General features: G+C 41.7%; 1 pseudogene; it reads right to left on the bottom strand.

Moving 5' to 3' along the window:
• Positions 1 to 6711: 6711 nt before the first annotated feature.
• On the bottom strand, positions 6712 to 18832 carry LOC127203238 (L-threonine 3-dehydrogenase, mitochondrial-like; annotated as a pseudogene).
• Positions 18833 to 19707: the final 875 nt, after the last annotated feature.

Below are 19707 nucleotides of genomic sequence, written 5' to 3'. Positions count from 1 at the left end.
GTTAACCTGGGGGCAGGGCAGACATTAATCCTCTAAACTACTTCCCATAGTGGTGCAGGGATGTGATACCTGCCCCAATTCTGTATCATCTGTTTCTAATAACTTCCATCAGGCTACCTCCCAAATACTTGCTGATGTACTTCATCGGGGCTGAATCTTTCATCCACGCCGACCATGTGTTTCTCCTCCGTCTAAGCCATGGTGGCCCTTCCTCTCCTCCTCAGGTCTCTCTCCTTCTTCCTCATGGTGGTCTTTCTTCTTCCTTGTGGTGGTGTCTCTTCTTCTTCCCAGAATATCTCTCTCTCTCTCTCTCTCTCTCTCTCTCTCTCTCTCTCTCTCTCTCTCTCTCTCTCCTCTCAGGACCCTCTAGCTCTTCTGCCCTTCCCAGGTGGGATGGCTTTTTTATTAATTAAAAAGTGGGTCACAGAGAGATTACAGCAAACAGTAATCAGCATCAAAATACATTAGACCATCCTCCAACATTTCGCCTTTCGCTATGCAAAATTCCCAAAGCTTTCTTATTCTATGTCTTCTTCCTCAGTCAATAACACTATATGGGACACCATCTCTTCATCCCTTGCTACACACCATAAGCACCTCTCTGTTACACTCAAAGAACCTTCTTCCTACATGTCCAAGCTTAATACCCCCTTAACAACCCCCTTAATACCCCCTTAATAACCCCCCTTAGTACCCCCTTAATACCCCCCTCAATGCTCCCCTTAATACCCCCTTAATACCCCCCTTAATACCCCTCCTTAGTACCCCTTAATACCCCCCTCAATACCCTCTTAATACCCCCTTAATGCCCCCATAATACCCCCTTAGTACCCCCCCTTAATACCCCCCTTAATACCCCCTACCCTTAACCAGCCTCAGAAGCCTCAAAATCACCATCAGTCCCTTTTACCAAAATGTTCTCTATACCTGTTCACCCTGCAATATTTCCACATAGAAAGTCAAAATAATCCTTCCATATGGCTCCCTTTCGCTATATAGACTTGGACTGACTTCTACATTTTTCTTTCTGCCTGCTTCAGTGTGTAGATGAACTCCTGCTTTGCAGTCTTTCCTGTCTGATAACCATCCTGACATTGCTTTAGTCCTCAATTTCCTCAGCTCCATAGATTACCAGCTCTCACCTTCCAAAGCTCAAGTCTCCTCTCCCAAGTCACCTGTTTTATATTCTCTCTCACTTGAACCCAATAACATCTCACTTTAAACTACCTTGCCCCTTTTAAGCTCTTTATCCACAAAAAAAAAGTCTCCTCACAATTTATCCCACTACTCCCTCTGTTTTGGCCGGTGTCTGACTGCCTGCCTGTCTATCTGTTTGTCTGTCTCTGTCTCTCTGTTTCTCTCTGTCTGTCTGTCTCCCTCCCTCCTTCTTTGTCTCTAATCCTTACTTACAGAGAAATACAACCGCTTCCACCATTTCAGATTTTATCCCTCCAAAGTACTCTCATCAAAAATCCATTACTTACCAAACCCAATCTATAAGGCCACAGTCACTTTGACCCAACAAAGAAAGAGAATTTCAGGCCAATTTCTCTTATGAACATTGATGGAAAAAAGAACCACTCAATAATACTTGCAAACTGAATCCAAGAATACGTCAAAAATATCATCCACCACGACCAAGTAGGCTTCATCCTAGGCATGCACATATGGCTCAATATAGAGAAATCCACAAATGTAGTAAAACTGAATGAAAAAAAAAAAGCCCGTATGACCATCTCCTTAGATATGAAAAAGCATTTGACAAAATCCAACACCCACTTATGACACAGGTCTTAGACTGACTCGGGATACTAGGCACATACCTAAACATAATAAAGACAACATGCAGCAAGCCTATAGGCAAGATCAAACTAAATGGGGAGAAACTTAAATCAATTCCACTGAAATTGGGAACATGACAACACTGTCTAATCTCCCAGTGTCTCTTCAATATAGTACTTGAAGTCCTACCCAGAGCAATAAGACGATGAAAGGACATAAAGAGGATACAAACTGGAAAGGGAGAAGTGAAAGTATCGCTATTCACAGAACATATGATGGTATAAATAAGTGACCCAAAAAAAAAAAAAACTCTACCAATGAACTCCTACACTTGATAAACATCTTCAGCAAAATGGCCACATACAAAATCAAATTAAAAAGTCAATAGCCTTCCTATATACAAATGACATATGGGCTGAGAAAGAAAGTAGGGAAAATACACCCTTTCACAATAGCCACAAACAACATAAAGTGTCTTGGTGAAATGCTAGCCAAAAGTGAAAGAGTTATATGAAAAAAAAACCCTCAAGTCTCTGAGGAAGGAAATTGAAGAAGATATGAAAAGATGGAAAGATCTCCCACGCCTGTGGATTGGGGAGGATAGGCATAGTGAAAATGGACATCTTACCAAAAGCAATCCAAAGACTGAATGCAATCCCTATAAAAATGCCTACACATTTTTTTACAGACCTTGAAATAAGTCCACACACCTATGGAAACTTGATCTTTGACAAAGAACCCAAAACCACACTTGGGAAAAAAAAAAAAAAAAGGAAAGCATCTTCAACAAATGGTGCTGGTCTAACCGGATGTCTCCATGTAGGAAAATGCAAGCATATCCATATCCATATTTATCACCCCACACAAAACTCACATCCAAGTGGATTAAAGACCCCAACATAAAACCAGACACAGCAAGTCTGTTACAAGAAAAAGGGGAGAAGAGGAGAGGGGCAAGGAAGGAGGACGTGCCACGAGGATAGACAACAAACAGTGACTATTCATCAATTCAAGGATCTACCTAAGAACCACAAAACATCAGCACTGGTGAGCCACAGGTGAGAGGGATCCAAATTTGGTGGATCACGGTTGTGTCCAGTCTCTGGCTACTGGGCAAAACCACAAAGCCCCCGGTCCCCACAGAAACAGGAGCACAGCCTCCAAAGGCTAGCGCCACGTCTCTGGTTGGTGGGCAGCTCTTGAATTCCCGAGTGCACAGAACTAGCTGGGGAATGCCAAATCACCAGCGGCCGTGGGTCCTAGCACTGAGCAGACCCCACAGTCGGGATCACAAGCGGATTTGATCTCAGGTCTCCCAGAAAAACAACAGAAAGTTCCGAGGTCCAAGTAGGCACTGGCCATAAACTCCAACCAAAGACGGCACAATGGGAAGAATTCAGCATAAGAACCCAAGCAACAATGCCCAAGACCATTTGATATCACCAGAAACCAAAATGGCAGCCCCACCACCACACAAGCCCTGGAGATACTGTCTCAGCACACATATAAAAGAAGGATTTCAAATCTGAGGTTGTGAAAAATGATAGAGGCCCTAAGGGGGGAACACAAATCCCTCAAACTAGAATTGGCATACACAAAGAATTGAACAAATCACTCAAAGAAACTACAATCAAACAGGAGAAAATAAATGAATAAAAGGTTTCATGACCTAAAGCAGGAAACAGAAGCTATGAAGAAAACACAATTTGAGATAATCCAGGAAGTGGAAACCCAAGAGAAGAGGACCGGATCTATAGACACAAGTTTGACCAACAGAATTCAAGAGATGGAGCAAAGAACACCGGAGATAGAAGGTATGACTGAAGAAATGAATACAGCAGTCAAAGAAAATGCTAAGTCTAAAAAGTTCCAGACACAGACTATCTGGGATACTATGAAAAGAATCACAGGGATAAAAGAAAAAGAAAACTCCAAACTGCAAGGCCCAGAAAATATTTTCAACAAAATCATGCAAGAAAACTTCCCTAACCTAAAGAAAGAAATGTCCATAAATATACAAGAAGCTTACAGAACTCCAAGTAGAATAGACCAGAAAAGAAAATCCTCCTGCCACATAATAATCAAAACACACTCACAAACCAAATCCAAGAACACATCCAAAATATCATTCACCATGACCAAGTAGCTTCATCCAAGGCATTTAGGGGTGGCTCACTATACAGAAATACACTGATGTAATCCATCATATGAAAGAAAAAAAATCAATTATCATCTTCTTATAAGTCAAAAAAGTATTTGACAAAATCCAACACCCATTCTTGTTTAAAGTCTTCAAGACAGCAGGGATACAAGGCACATACCTCAACATAATAAATGCAACATACAGCAAGCCAATACCAACATCAAACTAAGTGGAGAGAAACTTAAATCAATTCCACTGAAACCAGGGACAAGATAAGGCTGTCGAGTCTCTCCGTTTCTTTTCAATATAGTACTTGAAGTCCTCGCTAGAGCAATAAGACAACTAAAGGAGATCAAGGGGATACAAACAGGAAAGGAAGATGCCAAACTATCTCTATTTATGGATGACCCAATAGTATATATAAGTGACCTGAAAATTATACCAAGGAACTCCTACAGCTGAAAAAACACTTTCAGCAAAGTGGCTGGATACAAAAACAACTCAAAAAATAAGTAGACTTCCTGAATACAAATGACAAACAGGCTGAAAAAAATTAGGGAAACTACATGATTGCCAATGGCCACAAAAGTATAAAGTATCTTGGTGTAACTCTAACCAAGGAAGTGACAGACATATGGAAAAAACCTTCAAGTCTCTAAAGAAAGAAATTGAAAAAGATATCAGAATACAGAAAGATCTCCCATGCTTGTGGATCAGGAGAATCAATATAATAAAAATGGCCATCTTACTAAAAGCAATTTACAGATTCAATGCAATTCCCACCAAAAATTCAACACAATTCTTTAAAGACCTTGAAAGATTAATTCATAACTTCATATGGAAAAACAAAATACCAGGATATCTAAAGCAATCTTGTACAATAAAAGATCTTCTGCAGGAATCTCCATTCCATACCTCAAGCTGTACTATAGAGAAAAAGTAATAAAAACAGCATGGTACTGGCATGGAAATAGGCTGGTTGATCAATGGAATGGAATCAAAGACCCAGAAATAAATCCTGATTTTTGACAAAGGAGCCAAATCCATACAATGGAAAAAATATAACATCTTAAACAAATGGTGCTGATCCAACCGGATGGCTACATGTAGGAAAATGCAAATAGACCCGTATTTATCACTGTGCACAAATCTAAATTTCAAGTGAATTAAAGACCTCAACTTAATCCTGATACACTAAATCTATTAGATGAATAAGTGGGTGAGAGCTTTGAAATCATTGACACAGGTGGCACCTTCCTGAGCAGAACAGCTCAGGCTGTAAGACCAACAATTAATAAATGGGACCTCATGAAACTGAAAAGGTTTTATAAGGCAAAGGACACTGTCAACAGAACAAAATGACAGCTTACAGACTGGGAGAAGTTCTTCGCCAACTCTACATCTGACAAAGGCCTAATATCCAAAATATATAAAGAACTCTAGAAATTATACACCACAGAGCCAAATATCCGAATTAAAAAAAGGGGGTTACAGAGCTAAGCAGAGGATTATCAATAGAAGAATATGGAATGGCTGAGATTATAGGTCTAGGTAAATTCTTTATCTGATGTTAATTTAGCTTCGGTAATTGGTACACATTGAAAAATTATCCATTTCTTTTAGATTTCACAATTAGTGCAATACAGGATTTTAAAAGTCTGACCTTATAATTCTCTGGATTTCCTCAGTGTCTGCTGTGATGTCTGTCTTTTTTCTTCTGAGTTTTAAAATTTGGTATTTCCTTTCCACTTTAGTTTTGATAAAAGTTTTATCTTACTGATTTCCTAAAAAAAAAAAAAAAAAAAACAACAACAACAACAAACAACAGATTCTTTGTTTCATTGAATATTTGTATTGTTCCCATTGTTTTTATTTTATTGACTTTAACCTTGAGTTTGATTATTTCTTTCCATATACTTTCTTTGAATGTGATATTTTTTTTTTGAGCAGTGGATCTCAACCTTCTTAATATTGAGGCACTTTAATACAGTTTATCATGTTGTGTTACCCCCAATCATAACATTATTTTGTTCCTACTTTATACTATAATTTTTGTCCACTGTTATGAGCTGTACTGCAAATATCTGATCTGTAGGATACCTGATATGCAGCCCCTTAGGGGGTTACCACAAACAGGGCGAGAACCAATGTTCTAGAGTTTTCAGATGTGTTATTATGTTGACTCTATGATATTTCTCCAGTTTTATGCTTAAATTAAAGCTAATTAAATACAAACTTCAGAAATTCTGAGAGAACGCCACCACCATGTAGGACATCATTTCTTTGACATGTGTTCATTGACCAATTCAGGCACAGAACAAGGACAAACATGTAAAGGAACTCCAGCCCCACCTGTAAGTTCCATGTGAGCTGACAGCATTTAGTCCAGTTAGTTTTCCAACACATAGAATGTCATGTCCCTTGCGTGTGAGGACATGGCAACAGTTCCTCCTCTTTCAAGTTAGCTTGGGCAACTCTGGTTTTGGCTCCAGGAAAGCAAATAATGTAAAAACCAACTGTTGGAGATCAAAGTCCATGTTTCCAGATCCTTCCACATGTTACTGTCATTTAGGTTCATGGTTCAGCTTTCTGTTACGGCCTGTTATGGCCTGTTACAGCCTGTTATGGCCTGTTACGGCCTGTCGGAGAGGGCGAATGCAGCAGTATATGTGGAAGTCAGGTGAAAGCTTACTGATTGCCTAGGGCAGCTCCTCAGTCTGGAAGCTCGTGACTTTGGTATTTAGGTCCTGTTGGACCATGCTTCTACCACGGTCCTCCATGACTTCTCAAATGGCCCAGAGGTACTTGCTGATGCACATTATGGGGAGCCTGTAGCTGTCCCTGAGTCTGCACTCAAGTGTGCCACTCTTTGCTGCTGTGTAAATTATCCAGACCTCAGAGTCAGTTGTTCCTCCTCCGGTGTGGGAGGCTGCAGACACGATTCCAGGATATCTCATGCACTGGAAATCTAACCCATACCTGTAAAATTAGTATTCTACCATGATATCTGCATGGACCTTGGATAACTCACAGATGGTTCTGGGCTCTTGAACACAGAAAGCCATTACAGTGTTATGGGCAGAAATAGGTCCAAAATCACCAATCATGCTGGGCACAAACAATCTCATACTGTATTTTTCTGCAACATCTAGATTTTTATTCAATCCAATTATTTCACATCTCTGGCCAAGGACACAGTTGTTTCCCTGAAAGCACTCAGCAAAGCCCTGTTGTGAAACAGCCGGCTGATAATGTGGCTCACCATGATCTCACAAAGGTGGCTATAACCCAAGATCCCCACATAAGCAAAAAAAGCCATTGGTGAAGACGTGAGAACGGGGCTTCCTTATGTCTGGTAATATTACATTGACATTCCAAAATTCTTTCTGCAAAAGGCTAGCAAGTCCTACTCCCAGCTGTCCAAGACACTGTGATCAAGGCCTAGGGAGGTTCTGTTTCAGAGAACAACGTTGAGTGGAAGTTGGCTTCTCCAGGCTTGAGAATATTGTGTTGTGAGGTTAAGCATTAAACTGTTATAGAAAAAGATTGTGGGTCACAGAACCAGTTATTAAAAAAACCCATCTCAGAGAACTCCTCCACAAAATTTGTAAGATTATATGACCTAAATTCTGAAGGTGATGATGCTTTCCCTAAACACTCCCACAAAGGCACAATTTCCCAACAGCCTGGAGGGCACAGGGCTTGTTGGGAAATCCCTCCTCCACCTGGAGGCCTCCATAAGTCAGTTGCAGATTGAAAAATCACTGTGGTACATGGCAGGCACTGCTACCTATGCATGGGTTTTCAGGATCCCATTGCTCTATGGTGCACTATCGCCAGGATTCAAACCATCAAGTGCCCCCCCCACACCTTTCAGAACTGAGTGGGTGCCGTATAACCCTTGTCATGTGCATCTGCCCATCCAGCAGCAACTTTGGTGGGATTGCCGGTCTGCTGAAATCCTGCTGACTCTGCCAGGGAATCATTCTTAGGAACTGATACCTAGGTTTCGTTCTTGTTTTCCTTAATCTTCTTTCCCTCTTATTTAGGTTAGTTGGGTTTTAAGGGAGGTATAATTGTTAAGGTAATTGAGGCTACAGGAAGCATCAAACAAGAAAGAATAGTCTTGGATGAGATGAAAGGAATAGCTGGCCAGACTCCAAGGTGTGAACAAGGCTCTATATCTATATCTGTATCTGTATCCATATGCACATCTATATGTAGATCCATAACTATTTATTGTGTTTTGAGATAGGGCCTCAGTAAATTCAGTCTGGCCTCTAAATAGATACATACTTTCTTAGGTTTGATCTTCATCAATAAGGAACATTGGAAGATCCTTCGGCAATTCTCCTTGGCTACCATGAGAGGCTTTGGCATTGGAAAGTGTAGCGTGAAGGACTGAAAAGGGAGGAGCCTTTATGTCTGGAGGAGAAAATGAGGAAATCTCAAGGTGAGCTTTTAAGATAGGCCTAAAGGAGAAAATATGAACACACATCAAAGGAAGAGAAAGAGACAAGCGAGGTTGAGAAAGACAGAGGAGAGCCTGGGAGTGATGGGTGGGCACGAACAAAGGTGATGGATACAGAAATACAGAGACAGAAAAAGAAAAATGAGGTTTATGTTGTCCACAAATAACTCAAGAGACATGGTTGCCCATGGTGGTCACTTGTATACAGAAAAAAAAAAAATCAAACTTTGAGTTAATTTTAATGTCAATTGTGTATAGTTGCAAACACTTGTAAACTCACAACTCGGAAGGAGAGGCAAGATGATCATGATTCAAGGTGACTTCTGTTTACATTTGAGGTGCTGTCTCAAAAATATGTGTGTGTCTGGCTGTAGGTGAGTTCTAGTCTCTTTCCTGTACCATATAGAGTGGGCATGATGGAGTATGGTTGTAATCCCAGCATCCAGTGGTGATGGCAAGAGGTCCTGGTTAGTTGGCTTTTTTGGTCTTCTTGTGGAGCTCTTGTCATCCCTAGGTCCTTTTATCCGTTCCACCATGCTCCCACAAGACTCCATATGCTTTTCCCTAACGTTTGTCTGTGAGCCTAAGCATCTGGGAGTAGGAGTCAGGAGCCTGGCAGGTAGGGCCTCTCAGAGAACAACTCTTATGGGCTCCTGTCTGCAGGCACAACAGAGTATTGTTAATGGTTGGGGTTGGCTGTCTTCTTCTATGGGCCTGGTCTTGGATTAGGCCTATCTTTATCCCTGCCCATTCTGTAGGCAAGGCAAGTTTTGGATCAAAGTTTTCGTTTGGTAGGTCGGCGCTCTCCTCTCTTTACTAGGAGTCTTGTATACTCCGGTATCTATGGCACCTGATGCTAGGACTATCATCTATAGTCTCACTGTTATCCTCTCAGAGGCCTCTTGTGACGTCACTCCCCAGCTTATTACAGAGATGCCACCACCCACAGTTTCGCTTTCCTCTACAGGCTGTCTGCTCCCCCTCCACCTCCTTTCTCCCTCCACCCTTACGTCTCTCTCTGTACTCTCTCTGTCTTACCATGTCCCTTCTCTTCCACTTTAGGTCTTCCTTGCTGCTTATCTTCTTTGGGTCTGGACGTTGTGGTATATCTATTCTGCACTAAATGGTTAAACTCCGCCATAAGTAAGTACATACCATTTGTGTCTCTTTTTGTAATCTGGGTTGTCTCACCCTTCTTCATAAGCGAGACAGATCTGTGATTCCTTTCCCAGACAGCAGAAGGCAGGTCATTGTTTATAGCCAAGTTCCTAGATCACCAAAGAACACCAGGAGTCAGGAGCCTATTGCAAAAGCAAGGGATCTTTATTTAAACTTGAGCCCAGGGGCTCTTGAACCTCACGGAAGCAACAGATCATTAGGAGACGCCCGAACCACCATTAGGCTTGGATTTTATTGTGGTTATGACAAAGAACAGGAGTTTCCATTTTGACAGTTACAAGAGTGGTTGACATTTAGCAAGCAAGGTTGGGTTGGCACTAGGGGATTGCTCGAGCCTGACCTCGCAATGCTTATCATCTGCGGATGGTAGGTATTTTTCTGCTGGCCCCTGTTTGGCTCAGGTCTAGCATTGTTCTTTTCCTGGAATGATTTGTGGCTTATACCTTAACTGTGGTGATCTTGAGGAACAGGCCTAAGATGAAGTCTAGCAACAAGATGGAGTCATAATTGCTGGGGGATCCACATTCCCCCCTTTCTTGTGTACCTAAGTCAAATCTTTGATTTTATGACTTCTGTCCAGTATACAAGGGGTTTCTTTTGTGCCTTGAAACCAAAGATTTGACATCATTAATGTGGTCTTGGACAAAAAAAAAAAAAAAAAAAAAAAAAAAAAAAAAAGAAAAGAAAAGAAAAGAAAAGAAAAAAGAAATAAAATCTATCATGTAAGGGGCACAAAGCATAACTGGAAGAAACAGTACTAAAGGCCTGTTTTCTTGTAGTCATTTGTCCCTTATGCCAGAGAGTTGCCCTTGAATTAGCATTCCTGCCTACAAAGTGAGACAGCAGGGCAAAGTTATTCTCTTATGTAATTTCTTCCTGCTGATATTAGGGGCGCTGTTTTCATGGTCTAAGAAGGCGGAAAAGCTAGAAAGTGGGGCACTTATGAGAAGCATCTGCTTAACCAATCCAGTTGAAGAGAAAGGGAGCAGTCATATCTGTGGAAATGGTTTATATCAGCTTCCAGCAGATCAAGATCTCAGGAGTTTGCAATCCACAGGCGATCCCTCAATGTAGTCTGTTAGCCAGGTAAAAATCTGCTGAGACAAATACAGACTAGGAGCAGATGTTAGCATTGTGTCTGTAAAACAGATGGAGTGGGCTTATGCTTTTGAGACCCAGTAAGAACATGAACATTTTCTTCTCAGTCAGAAGGATTGATAATATAGATAGGACAGACTTGGTTTTGTTTTCGTTTGTTTGTTTGGTTGGTTTGGTTTGGTTTTTTAGCATAATGAGAAGCACCCTTAAGTCTATACTCAAAAGGCAGCCAAAGGGAAATTAGAATCTCGAGCTTGAGACTGATTAATAACCAATCAGTGTTCCACCAGCTTATCACAACTCCATTGGTCTTATCTTTCATATATTTTAAAGCTCTACCACTTGCATTTATGCACCTTAAGACTTCTCTTAAGAAACTCCAACTTTTATAACTCGCACTTACCAACATTTAAACACTTTCTTAGACCCTAAATACTTCCTTTATAACTTGCATTTATCAATCCTTAAATGCCCTCTTAGACCCTCAAATACTTTAGATTCTTTTTTAATTTTTTATTAATTTATTCTTGTTACATCTCAATGGTTATCCCATCCCTTGTATCCTCCCATTCCTCCCTCCCTCCCATTTTCCCCTTACTCCCCTCCCCTATGACTGTGACTGAGGGGGATTTCCTTCCCCTGTATATGCTGATAGGGTATCAATACTTTAGATTTGTATAACCTAAACTTTTATATGCTCAGACCTTATGTAGTTTTACGTTATCTTATTCTATCCAGTTACTCACCAGGAGACACATGCAGTTGGCTACTGGGTACAGTCATCCAAATGAAGGATTAACAAAAAGTTATACTGAAATCTGTTCACCTTTTAACATGAAGCCTGTGAGCAAGTCAAGCCTGTTTCCTTTTTTTAAAATAAGAGACTTAGTACCTAGTTGTTTTAACTAGCTAATGAATCAGCTAATGAACTAATAGTGGATCCAATTGTCCTTTAGCTATCAAGATACCATTAGCTTAGCTATCAATGTAATTAGAGACTTGAGAAGGACAAATCATAACCCACATGAATGTATTGCATCAATAAAATGACAGAGACGACTAGTCATATCCTGGTACCTAGGCAGTTGGCCCTAATTGTCTCCTGTGGTAACATGGCACCATGGGCAGAGCCAGTCTGGCCATCAGGTATAGTGTCACAGAAGACAAGAGGTTGTTTCTGTTGAAGAACATGAAAGACTTAGCTTCCCTCATTTTCAGAAACTCAACACAATAACTCTCCAGAAGTGCAGTTTTGTCCACAGTGCAGGCTGGTCCTAGCAGCAGGAAAAGCATTTGGGCGAGTTTTTCCCAGTGGTCAGACTACCGCAACCTTGTACTGAAGTCATCAGCCATGCCAAAATCTTCTCAGAGACCTTGGGGACTTACTGGTAGGATGTGGGAGTCTCTGTCATAACTAGTTTAAATATACTTAACACCACAATCAGAAGATCTCTGAAAAGCTTAAGGGACAGCATAGCTGAGCTTAATCTTTATCTGTATTTAGCTATATGCTCTAAGCTACATCTTACAAGCATAAAACAGGATGTTATAACTTTATCATCTGCATGTAAGTATTTGAGGACCATATCTGTCTAATCTTAGATATCTGACTTGCTTGTTTCTAGCTATATATTGTCTGATTAATTTAGAAAACACCAACTATTAACAGAACTAGTACCTAACAACACCATAAGATTTAATTATTCTAAACCATTTGTGATAATAGCTTTTTTTTTTCCATTTTTCAGGATAGTAGCTTTTAAAAAGACTAGAACTACACATAGACTTTTAAAAGAATTACGTGGGTACCACACCTTAAAGGAGTCGATACACAGTACAGTGTAATCAAAATACAACCTTAATTTTGTATCAATATACAAAGATTTGAACAACCATAAAACACTGACCCCCCACCACCACCTTGGGAATTGGGCATCATTTTATTAAAATTGTTTGATTTACTTCCAGGCAACTGATTGCTTGATTTAGCTGGCCATCAACTGTATTAGTTATTAGTACAACTCTGAATATATTTCTGAGCTAGTATCAAATCAAAACTTTCAGTCATAGATACACTCCGTTAGAGGGACTGGCGATCTTGCAGGTTCTACCACATTTCGTCATGAAGACTGAAGAGCAAAAGCTGGCTGAAAGGACAGAAGTTGCTCTTGATGCTAAGCAGGGAAACTGAACGCTCTTGGCATCCTTCAATAGAGGTGGCTGAGAAGGCATGGGTCTCCCACAACCAAGATGGCAGCTGGTCGTGTGACTGCCCTTAGCCAAGATGCTGATGAAGCTATGGCTAGATGGTTATCAGTTATGTGACGTCCCTTGGCCACGATGGAATTGAAGCTATGGAGCTACCCACTTTATCCCAGAATCAACATGGCAGCCAGCCACCTGTTGTTAGAGGTTGTGACAGGAACTTAAAAACATAGCCATACTCAGAAAATAAGGTCAAACATTTCCTTAAGGCAGTGACTTTTTAACCTTTTTGAGAATGAAGGTGGAGCATAAAACCCTTAAAATTTCAGAAGACAAACCCAAATTCCAACAGTGTCAACAACCGAATATCCCTAAAATTAATATGTCCCAACTTAAAAATACCTTTAGAGTTACCCGTTTGTAAAAGTCTGCAATATAGCAGTCTGTTCATCTTAGTTGGCCTTCATAACAAGCTCATTAGGACCAAGAGGCTCTAAAATTGTTCCCTTATACCATATGATTGTCTCAAGATGGCAGAGTTACATTGCAGGCTGAAGACCATATGGTCCACACAGTTGTCATTTAAAAACATCTGTGTTACAAACACATATGCACACATACATGTTCTAAACAAGAGTTTGAACTTAAATTTTAGACATCATACCCAATAAGCAAATTATAAATCCTTAGATAAGACTTTACAGTATAGAGCCAAGCATGGTGGCTCACGCCTTTAATCCCAGCACTCGGGAGGCAGAGACAGGCAGATTGATGTGAGTTCGAGGCCAACCTGGTCCACAAAGCTGGTCCAGGGCAGCCAGGACTACACAGAAAAACCTTGTCTCGAAAAAAACAAAACAACAACAAAAAAGAGTTCACAGTACAATCTTAAGATGCATAGGCTGGAGGTGAAGTTTTAATACCTTATTAAAGAAACATTGTTTTAAATCTTTTCTTTCATAAGTTTACTTTTAAATACATGACAAGAATTACATAAAAATCTTATCTTAATTTAAAAGTTCTTTGGACAGCTGTTTAAGTTAGCTCATGCCACTTGCTGTTTAGAATGGCTCCAACCTTAAATTATGAGTAAATTAACCTTTTATTACAGATGTTCAAGATTTTTAACTATCTCGAATAACCACTAATTTATAACCAAGGTGTATATTACACAATAAATTCGTACATTTAAATAAAACAAAGCAAAATCATACATATGGTAGACACATACATGAACACATTTAAGGTAGACAGAAAAAAACTTTTCTTCCTTTCCCTAGATGTAATTTTAAGGGAGCGGTACCTTGTCACCTGTTAACTCCTGGCTGGGGCAGAGGCTTATTTTTAACTGAAGCCAGTGGCCTGGATTAGGTGACCAGTGTACAGTGTTTGGTGGGCCAGGCTTTTGACTTGTCTGCAAGTTGGACAAAGCTTCCCCCAAGGCCACACAACAGCTTCCCAAAAGGCCTGGGGCTCCTGTGTCCTCCAAGTGTCTGTTCAGTAGAAGTGGTGGGACATCTTAAGACAAGGAGGGAGGGCTGGAGAGATGGCTCAGAGGTTAAGAGCACTGACTGCTCTTCCAGAGGTCCTGAGTTCAATTCCCAGCAACCACAACCATCTGTAATGTGATCTGATGCCCTCTTCTGGCCCGCAGATGCACATGCAGGCAAAGTGTTATAAAATAGATAAAAAGCAAGGAGGGAGTAGGCGGGCACCAGCATCCTGCTTCCACACCTCAGCAACCAATGGACACTCAAGCCACAGAGAGCAGGTGGGGAACAGGGCGTGCCACTGCTGGCTGAGTGCTCCTGTGTCCTGTACCAGCAAGGATCAACCCCCCCAGAGGGCTTTCTGAGGTTGGGGTAGGCCCTCCCCCCACGAGTACTGAGCCACAAAGGTATTATTTGTCCCAAATCAACGAAAAGAAACCTTAAAAGAATGATGCCCCATTTCCTTTAAGGGGGTTAGGTAGGCTTTGGTTGCTTTCTTGGGCTATAGAAGGCTATTTTCAATGGGAGTTGGTTATAAATTATTATTTATCTTATTTAGAGAGAAAACAAGGTTGGGCTGAGAGATGTCTCGCTTTTCCTTTATCTTCCATTCTTAGGTTTGGAGATGGGGGGTTGAAAAGAAAGAAGGGGAAATATAGGAAATATGTAGGGAGGATAGAACAAAAGATGGATTAGTAAATCTACTCCTCCATTAATGCCATAATTGTCACTCACAAGGTTATTTCCAATTCACTGGTACAGAATTTTGTATATAGATGCAAAATAGGTTTAACTTTAGATACAGTGGTTTATAATTGAAATGCAAGAGTATTCTTCATGCACAATATATATTTCTACTCTAATATGAACTGTTGTGCCCATGTAACTCAATTCTATTACAAGGTTTACTTCCCATGCTGTCCAATTGCTATTGCAGGCTGTATAGGACAAATAAGCTACACAAATTAATTGATCAAAATTTGGTCATATCTATTACTAGTCTATTTTTATCACAAAAATATACATCTTAGATGCAACAGATAGATATGATTCTATGGAAAGTTAAAGAAAATAGTTAGATAAGGTCTTCAAAAACCTCGGAGACATACAGAATATGGAATTTTAAAATGTTTTTATTATTATTATTATTATTATTTTAAAGATTCATTGGCAATGAGACAGTTTAACTTCTGGCAACACCCAGCCTACCTCAAAGAGGAGGATGAGAATTAAGGAACCTCCTTATGGTGATGGAGTAAAATGTGACAAACAAGCCACCCAGAAAAATGTCCTTGTTTCTACCACAGACAGAATTGTGCCCCAAAAAGGGCAAGTTTAGATGCAAGCAGAATCGACGGCCAAACTCTGTGAAGAGAGGGTAAGAAAGTCCTCAATAGTTGCTGCCCACAAATATGTCTGTCAGATATATTGGTTGGGCCAGTGTTGCGCCCTCCCGCCGGCAGGAACGACGCAGACACCAGGATTCTTATCAATCGCACTTTATTGGGATCGCCCTTGAAGCTGAAGCGAAAGGCCCCGAATGCCCAAGTATGGTTAGTACGTGGCGTGTCAAGATCTCATAGGCTGTAATTGGATGCCTCATTAGCATGCCCGCAGTGGAGAGGGCCGCATCTGAGTGCTTCATCAGCATGCCCCTGTGTGGGAGGGGTGCATTGAGAGGGCTTATGTCTGCACATGCGCGGGAGTGGTAATGGTTGCCGCCATTATTGGGTGCGGCCGCGCCTTACAGGCCAGAAGGCTGATGATAATGCTACGACATTATAGAGTCATGTTCCAATGGAGCAGAAAGAGACCCACCAGGTATCTGTGATGTGCTCTCGGAAACAACTGCTTCTAAAATGTCTACTAGTAACAATGACGCAGTCCATGGTGTTCCGCCTCAGTAGAAAACAGAGTAAGACAGTCTCTGCAGAGTGCAGCACAGGGTCTGCCAGGCAGGAACAAAGACGCTGTGAGAGAGGGATAGCAAGAGGGAAGGTCGCAGAGCTCTGTGTGCTGTGAGACAGCCAGGAAGAAGTGGTCACCGGTCACACTGATCAGAGGCTCCAACAGCTCCTGTGCCAGGCTGACGGCTCTCTCTCTCTGCCTGGCTGCTGAGAGTCACCACTGCTATATTTCTTGTCTCCGCCTCTCACTTTTTTTTTTCTTGGTTTCTGTCTTAGTTGGGTTTTCATAGCTGCGAAGAGACATCAGAACCATTGCAACTCTTACAAAGAAAATATTTGGTTTCCACACTGGGCAGACGTTGAGCTTATTATATAAACAAAAAAAGCCCCACCTTCACAGTGACACGCTGTTTCTAGCAAGGCCACACCTCTTCCGATAAGGCTACATTTACTGATAGTCACACTCCCTGTGGCCAGGCATTCAAACATATGAATCTATGGGGACAATACCTGTTGAAAACACAGCACACTGTTCCCTGACTTGTAGCTATAACTAATGCAAAATGCATATAGTCCAACTTTAAAAGTCCCCGTAATCTATCACAGTCTCAAAAATGTTTCAAAGTTCAAAGTTCAAACTTTCTTCTTAAACTCATGCAATTTCTAACTGTAATCTCCAATGAAATAAAAATTTTTTTAAAAAAAGCAGATCACATATGTCCAACCTAGAATGGCAGATGATATATACGTCTCTATTCTAAACCACATGGAAGAGAGTTTACTGGAGCAAAGCAAGATCAGAACCTCCAGGCTCCGCATCTCTGTGTCTGATGTTAAGATGTGCTTCAGAACTCCAGCTCCTTTCAGCTTTGAAAACTACAGCAAACTTCTTTCTAGCGGGCTGGCTCCACTCCGTGTTAGCAGATTTTTCTCGGCTGGCTCTGGCATTGTTTAAACTCTCATGGTCTCCAAGGCAATCAAGGACTCACACTCAAACCTTTACACAGTGTCCTTTTCCAGCTTCACACGACGGCCTTTCTGGGCTTCCATGCAGTGTAGCCCTTGTCACATGCCTGGCTTCAGCTTTCCTTACTCACAGAGGGAAATTTTTATCACCCCTTTTCCCAAGTAGGCCTCTCTGGGCCTCCATGCAGGAACATGCCTGTCACACATCTGACCACAGCAACTTTTTTTAGTAATGGAACACTACTTGACTCTAAAGCATGAAGAATGTGGCCAAAGTGGCCACGTTCTTTTGCTTGCGTGGTGGACCGTGACCCCTTTATTCAATTACGTCTTCAGTTTTCTGTTTTGAGTGGTTTTCTTCGCTGCCTAAACTTGGCTGTTGTGGAACTTGCTCTGTAGGCCAGGCTGGCCTTGAACTCAGAGTTCTGTGTGCCTCTGTCTCCTGAGTGCTGAGATTAAAGGTGTGTACTACCATACCTGTAGCTGAGCTTTTCTTCAATTCTTTTTATAAGATGGATGTTTAGTCGGGTGGGATCTTACCCCAAGGACACCAATCCTTTCATTCCAGTTAATGTCTTTAACTGGAAATCTGTTTATGTCCTGACACGGCATGTAACTCCAATTCCTCTTCCTGGTGCCATTCAACCCTGGAAACATACATTTTGTATTTTTTTCTTTTTAAGTTTACTACATTTCATCAAAATATCCTTCATAAGAAAGAAACACAGGGCATAGTCTACACTAGGATTTTTGAGATTTCCTTTGTCAATGAAATTAGCCTAAATCTCTTTACGTTAGCCTCTGGCAGTCTCTTGGGACAAGGTAAAAGGAAGCAGCCATATTCTTCAGCAAAGTATCACAAGAATCATCTCTAGGAAACACACTAATATAGTCCTCCTTGGAAACCTCCCGAGCCAGGCCACCACATTCAAACCACCCTAAGCACCGTTGTTTTCTGTACCTTCTACTAGTATAGTCCATTAGGGCCCACTGAAATCATTCCACTAATTTCCAAAGTCCCCAAATTTACATTTTTCCCAAGCAAAATGATGGCCAGACCTACCACAGCAATACCAGAGTCCCTGGTACCAATTTCTATCTTAGTGTTCTCACCGCTTTAAAGGGACATCGTGGCCAAAGCAACTCTTAGAACGAAAGCATTTACTGTGGCTGGCTTACAGTTTCAGAGGTCTGGTCCGTTATCATCATGGTGGGAAGCATGGCAGCATCCAGGCAGACACGGTACTGGAAAAGGAGGGGAGAGTTCTACATCTTGACTCGAAGGCATCATCAGCAGGAGGCTGTGTTCCACACTGCGTGAAGGCATCAGCAGAAGGCTGTGTTCCACACCGCATGAAGGCATCAGCAGCAGGAGGCTGTGTTCCACACTGTGTGAAGGCATCAGCAGGAGGCTGTGTTCCACACTGCGTGAAGGCATCAGCAAGAGGCTGTGTTCCACACCGCGTGAAGGCATCATCAGCAGAAGGCTGTGTTCCACACCGCGTGAAGGCATCATCAGCAGAAGGCTGTGTTCCACACCGCGTGAAGGCATCATCAGCAGAAGGCTGTGTTCCACACCGCGTGAAGGCATCATCAGCAGAAGGCTGTGTTCCACACCGCGTGAAGGTATCATCAGCAGGAGGCTGTGTTCCACACCGCGTGAAGCTTGGTAATATATGACCTCAAAGCCTTGCCTCCAAGTTGACACACTTCCGCCATCAAGGCCACACCTCCCCGACTAAGACCACATATCCAAATAGCGCCTGTCTCTATGGGCCAAGCATTCAGACACAGGATGCTATGGGGGTGGGGAAACCTACTCAAACCACCGCGGGTGCCATTTGTGGCTGTCACAGGCTAGAGAGTGACATGGGGACTCTGAAGAAGTCACCTCTACACAAGGCTTGGCATGTGAACGAACATGCAAGATTCTCAGGGGTAACATTATCCTGTATATGCCTATCATGCAAACCACACATGGAACTAAGAACACACACATAGGCTCCACAGTGCAAGTCTATGCTTGTGAGCTGTACACATTGGATGTCAAGAATCAGGAGGCAGAGGTAGGAGGTTCTCCGAGTCTAAGGCTGGGATAGTTTCAATAGCAGACACCAGGACATTCATAGTTACACAGAGAAACTCTGTCTTGAAAACTGAACCAACACAAACAAGTGCGCGCACACACACACACACACACACACACAGATGCACAAAAATGAACGTGCAAATATATCTAGAGAGTCATAAAAGCTCACCGATGAGCATTCACATAAAAATTATCCCTTCAGTTATGCACACGCAAGTCCATGCCTGAGTAAATAAACAGACAAAACTGAGGTGACCAGTGCACACAAGTCCCCCAGACTTGAAGATGCATTACTCCCAATGACGACCTTTGGTCCTGTGTCTCTCTTTCATGGTGTCAATGCCAACATCGAGGGTGGAGGTGAGGGAATAAGGAGT

This window comes from Acomys russatus, chromosome 19 (genome assembly GCF_903995435.1).
Source record: "Acomys russatus chromosome 19, mAcoRus1.1, whole genome shotgun sequence".
NCBI lineage: Eukaryota > Metazoa > Chordata > Mammalia > Rodentia > Muridae > Acomys > Acomys russatus.
The sequence above is the reverse complement of the archived record's forward strand: the minus strand, read 5'-3'. Positions and strand labels throughout refer to the sequence as shown.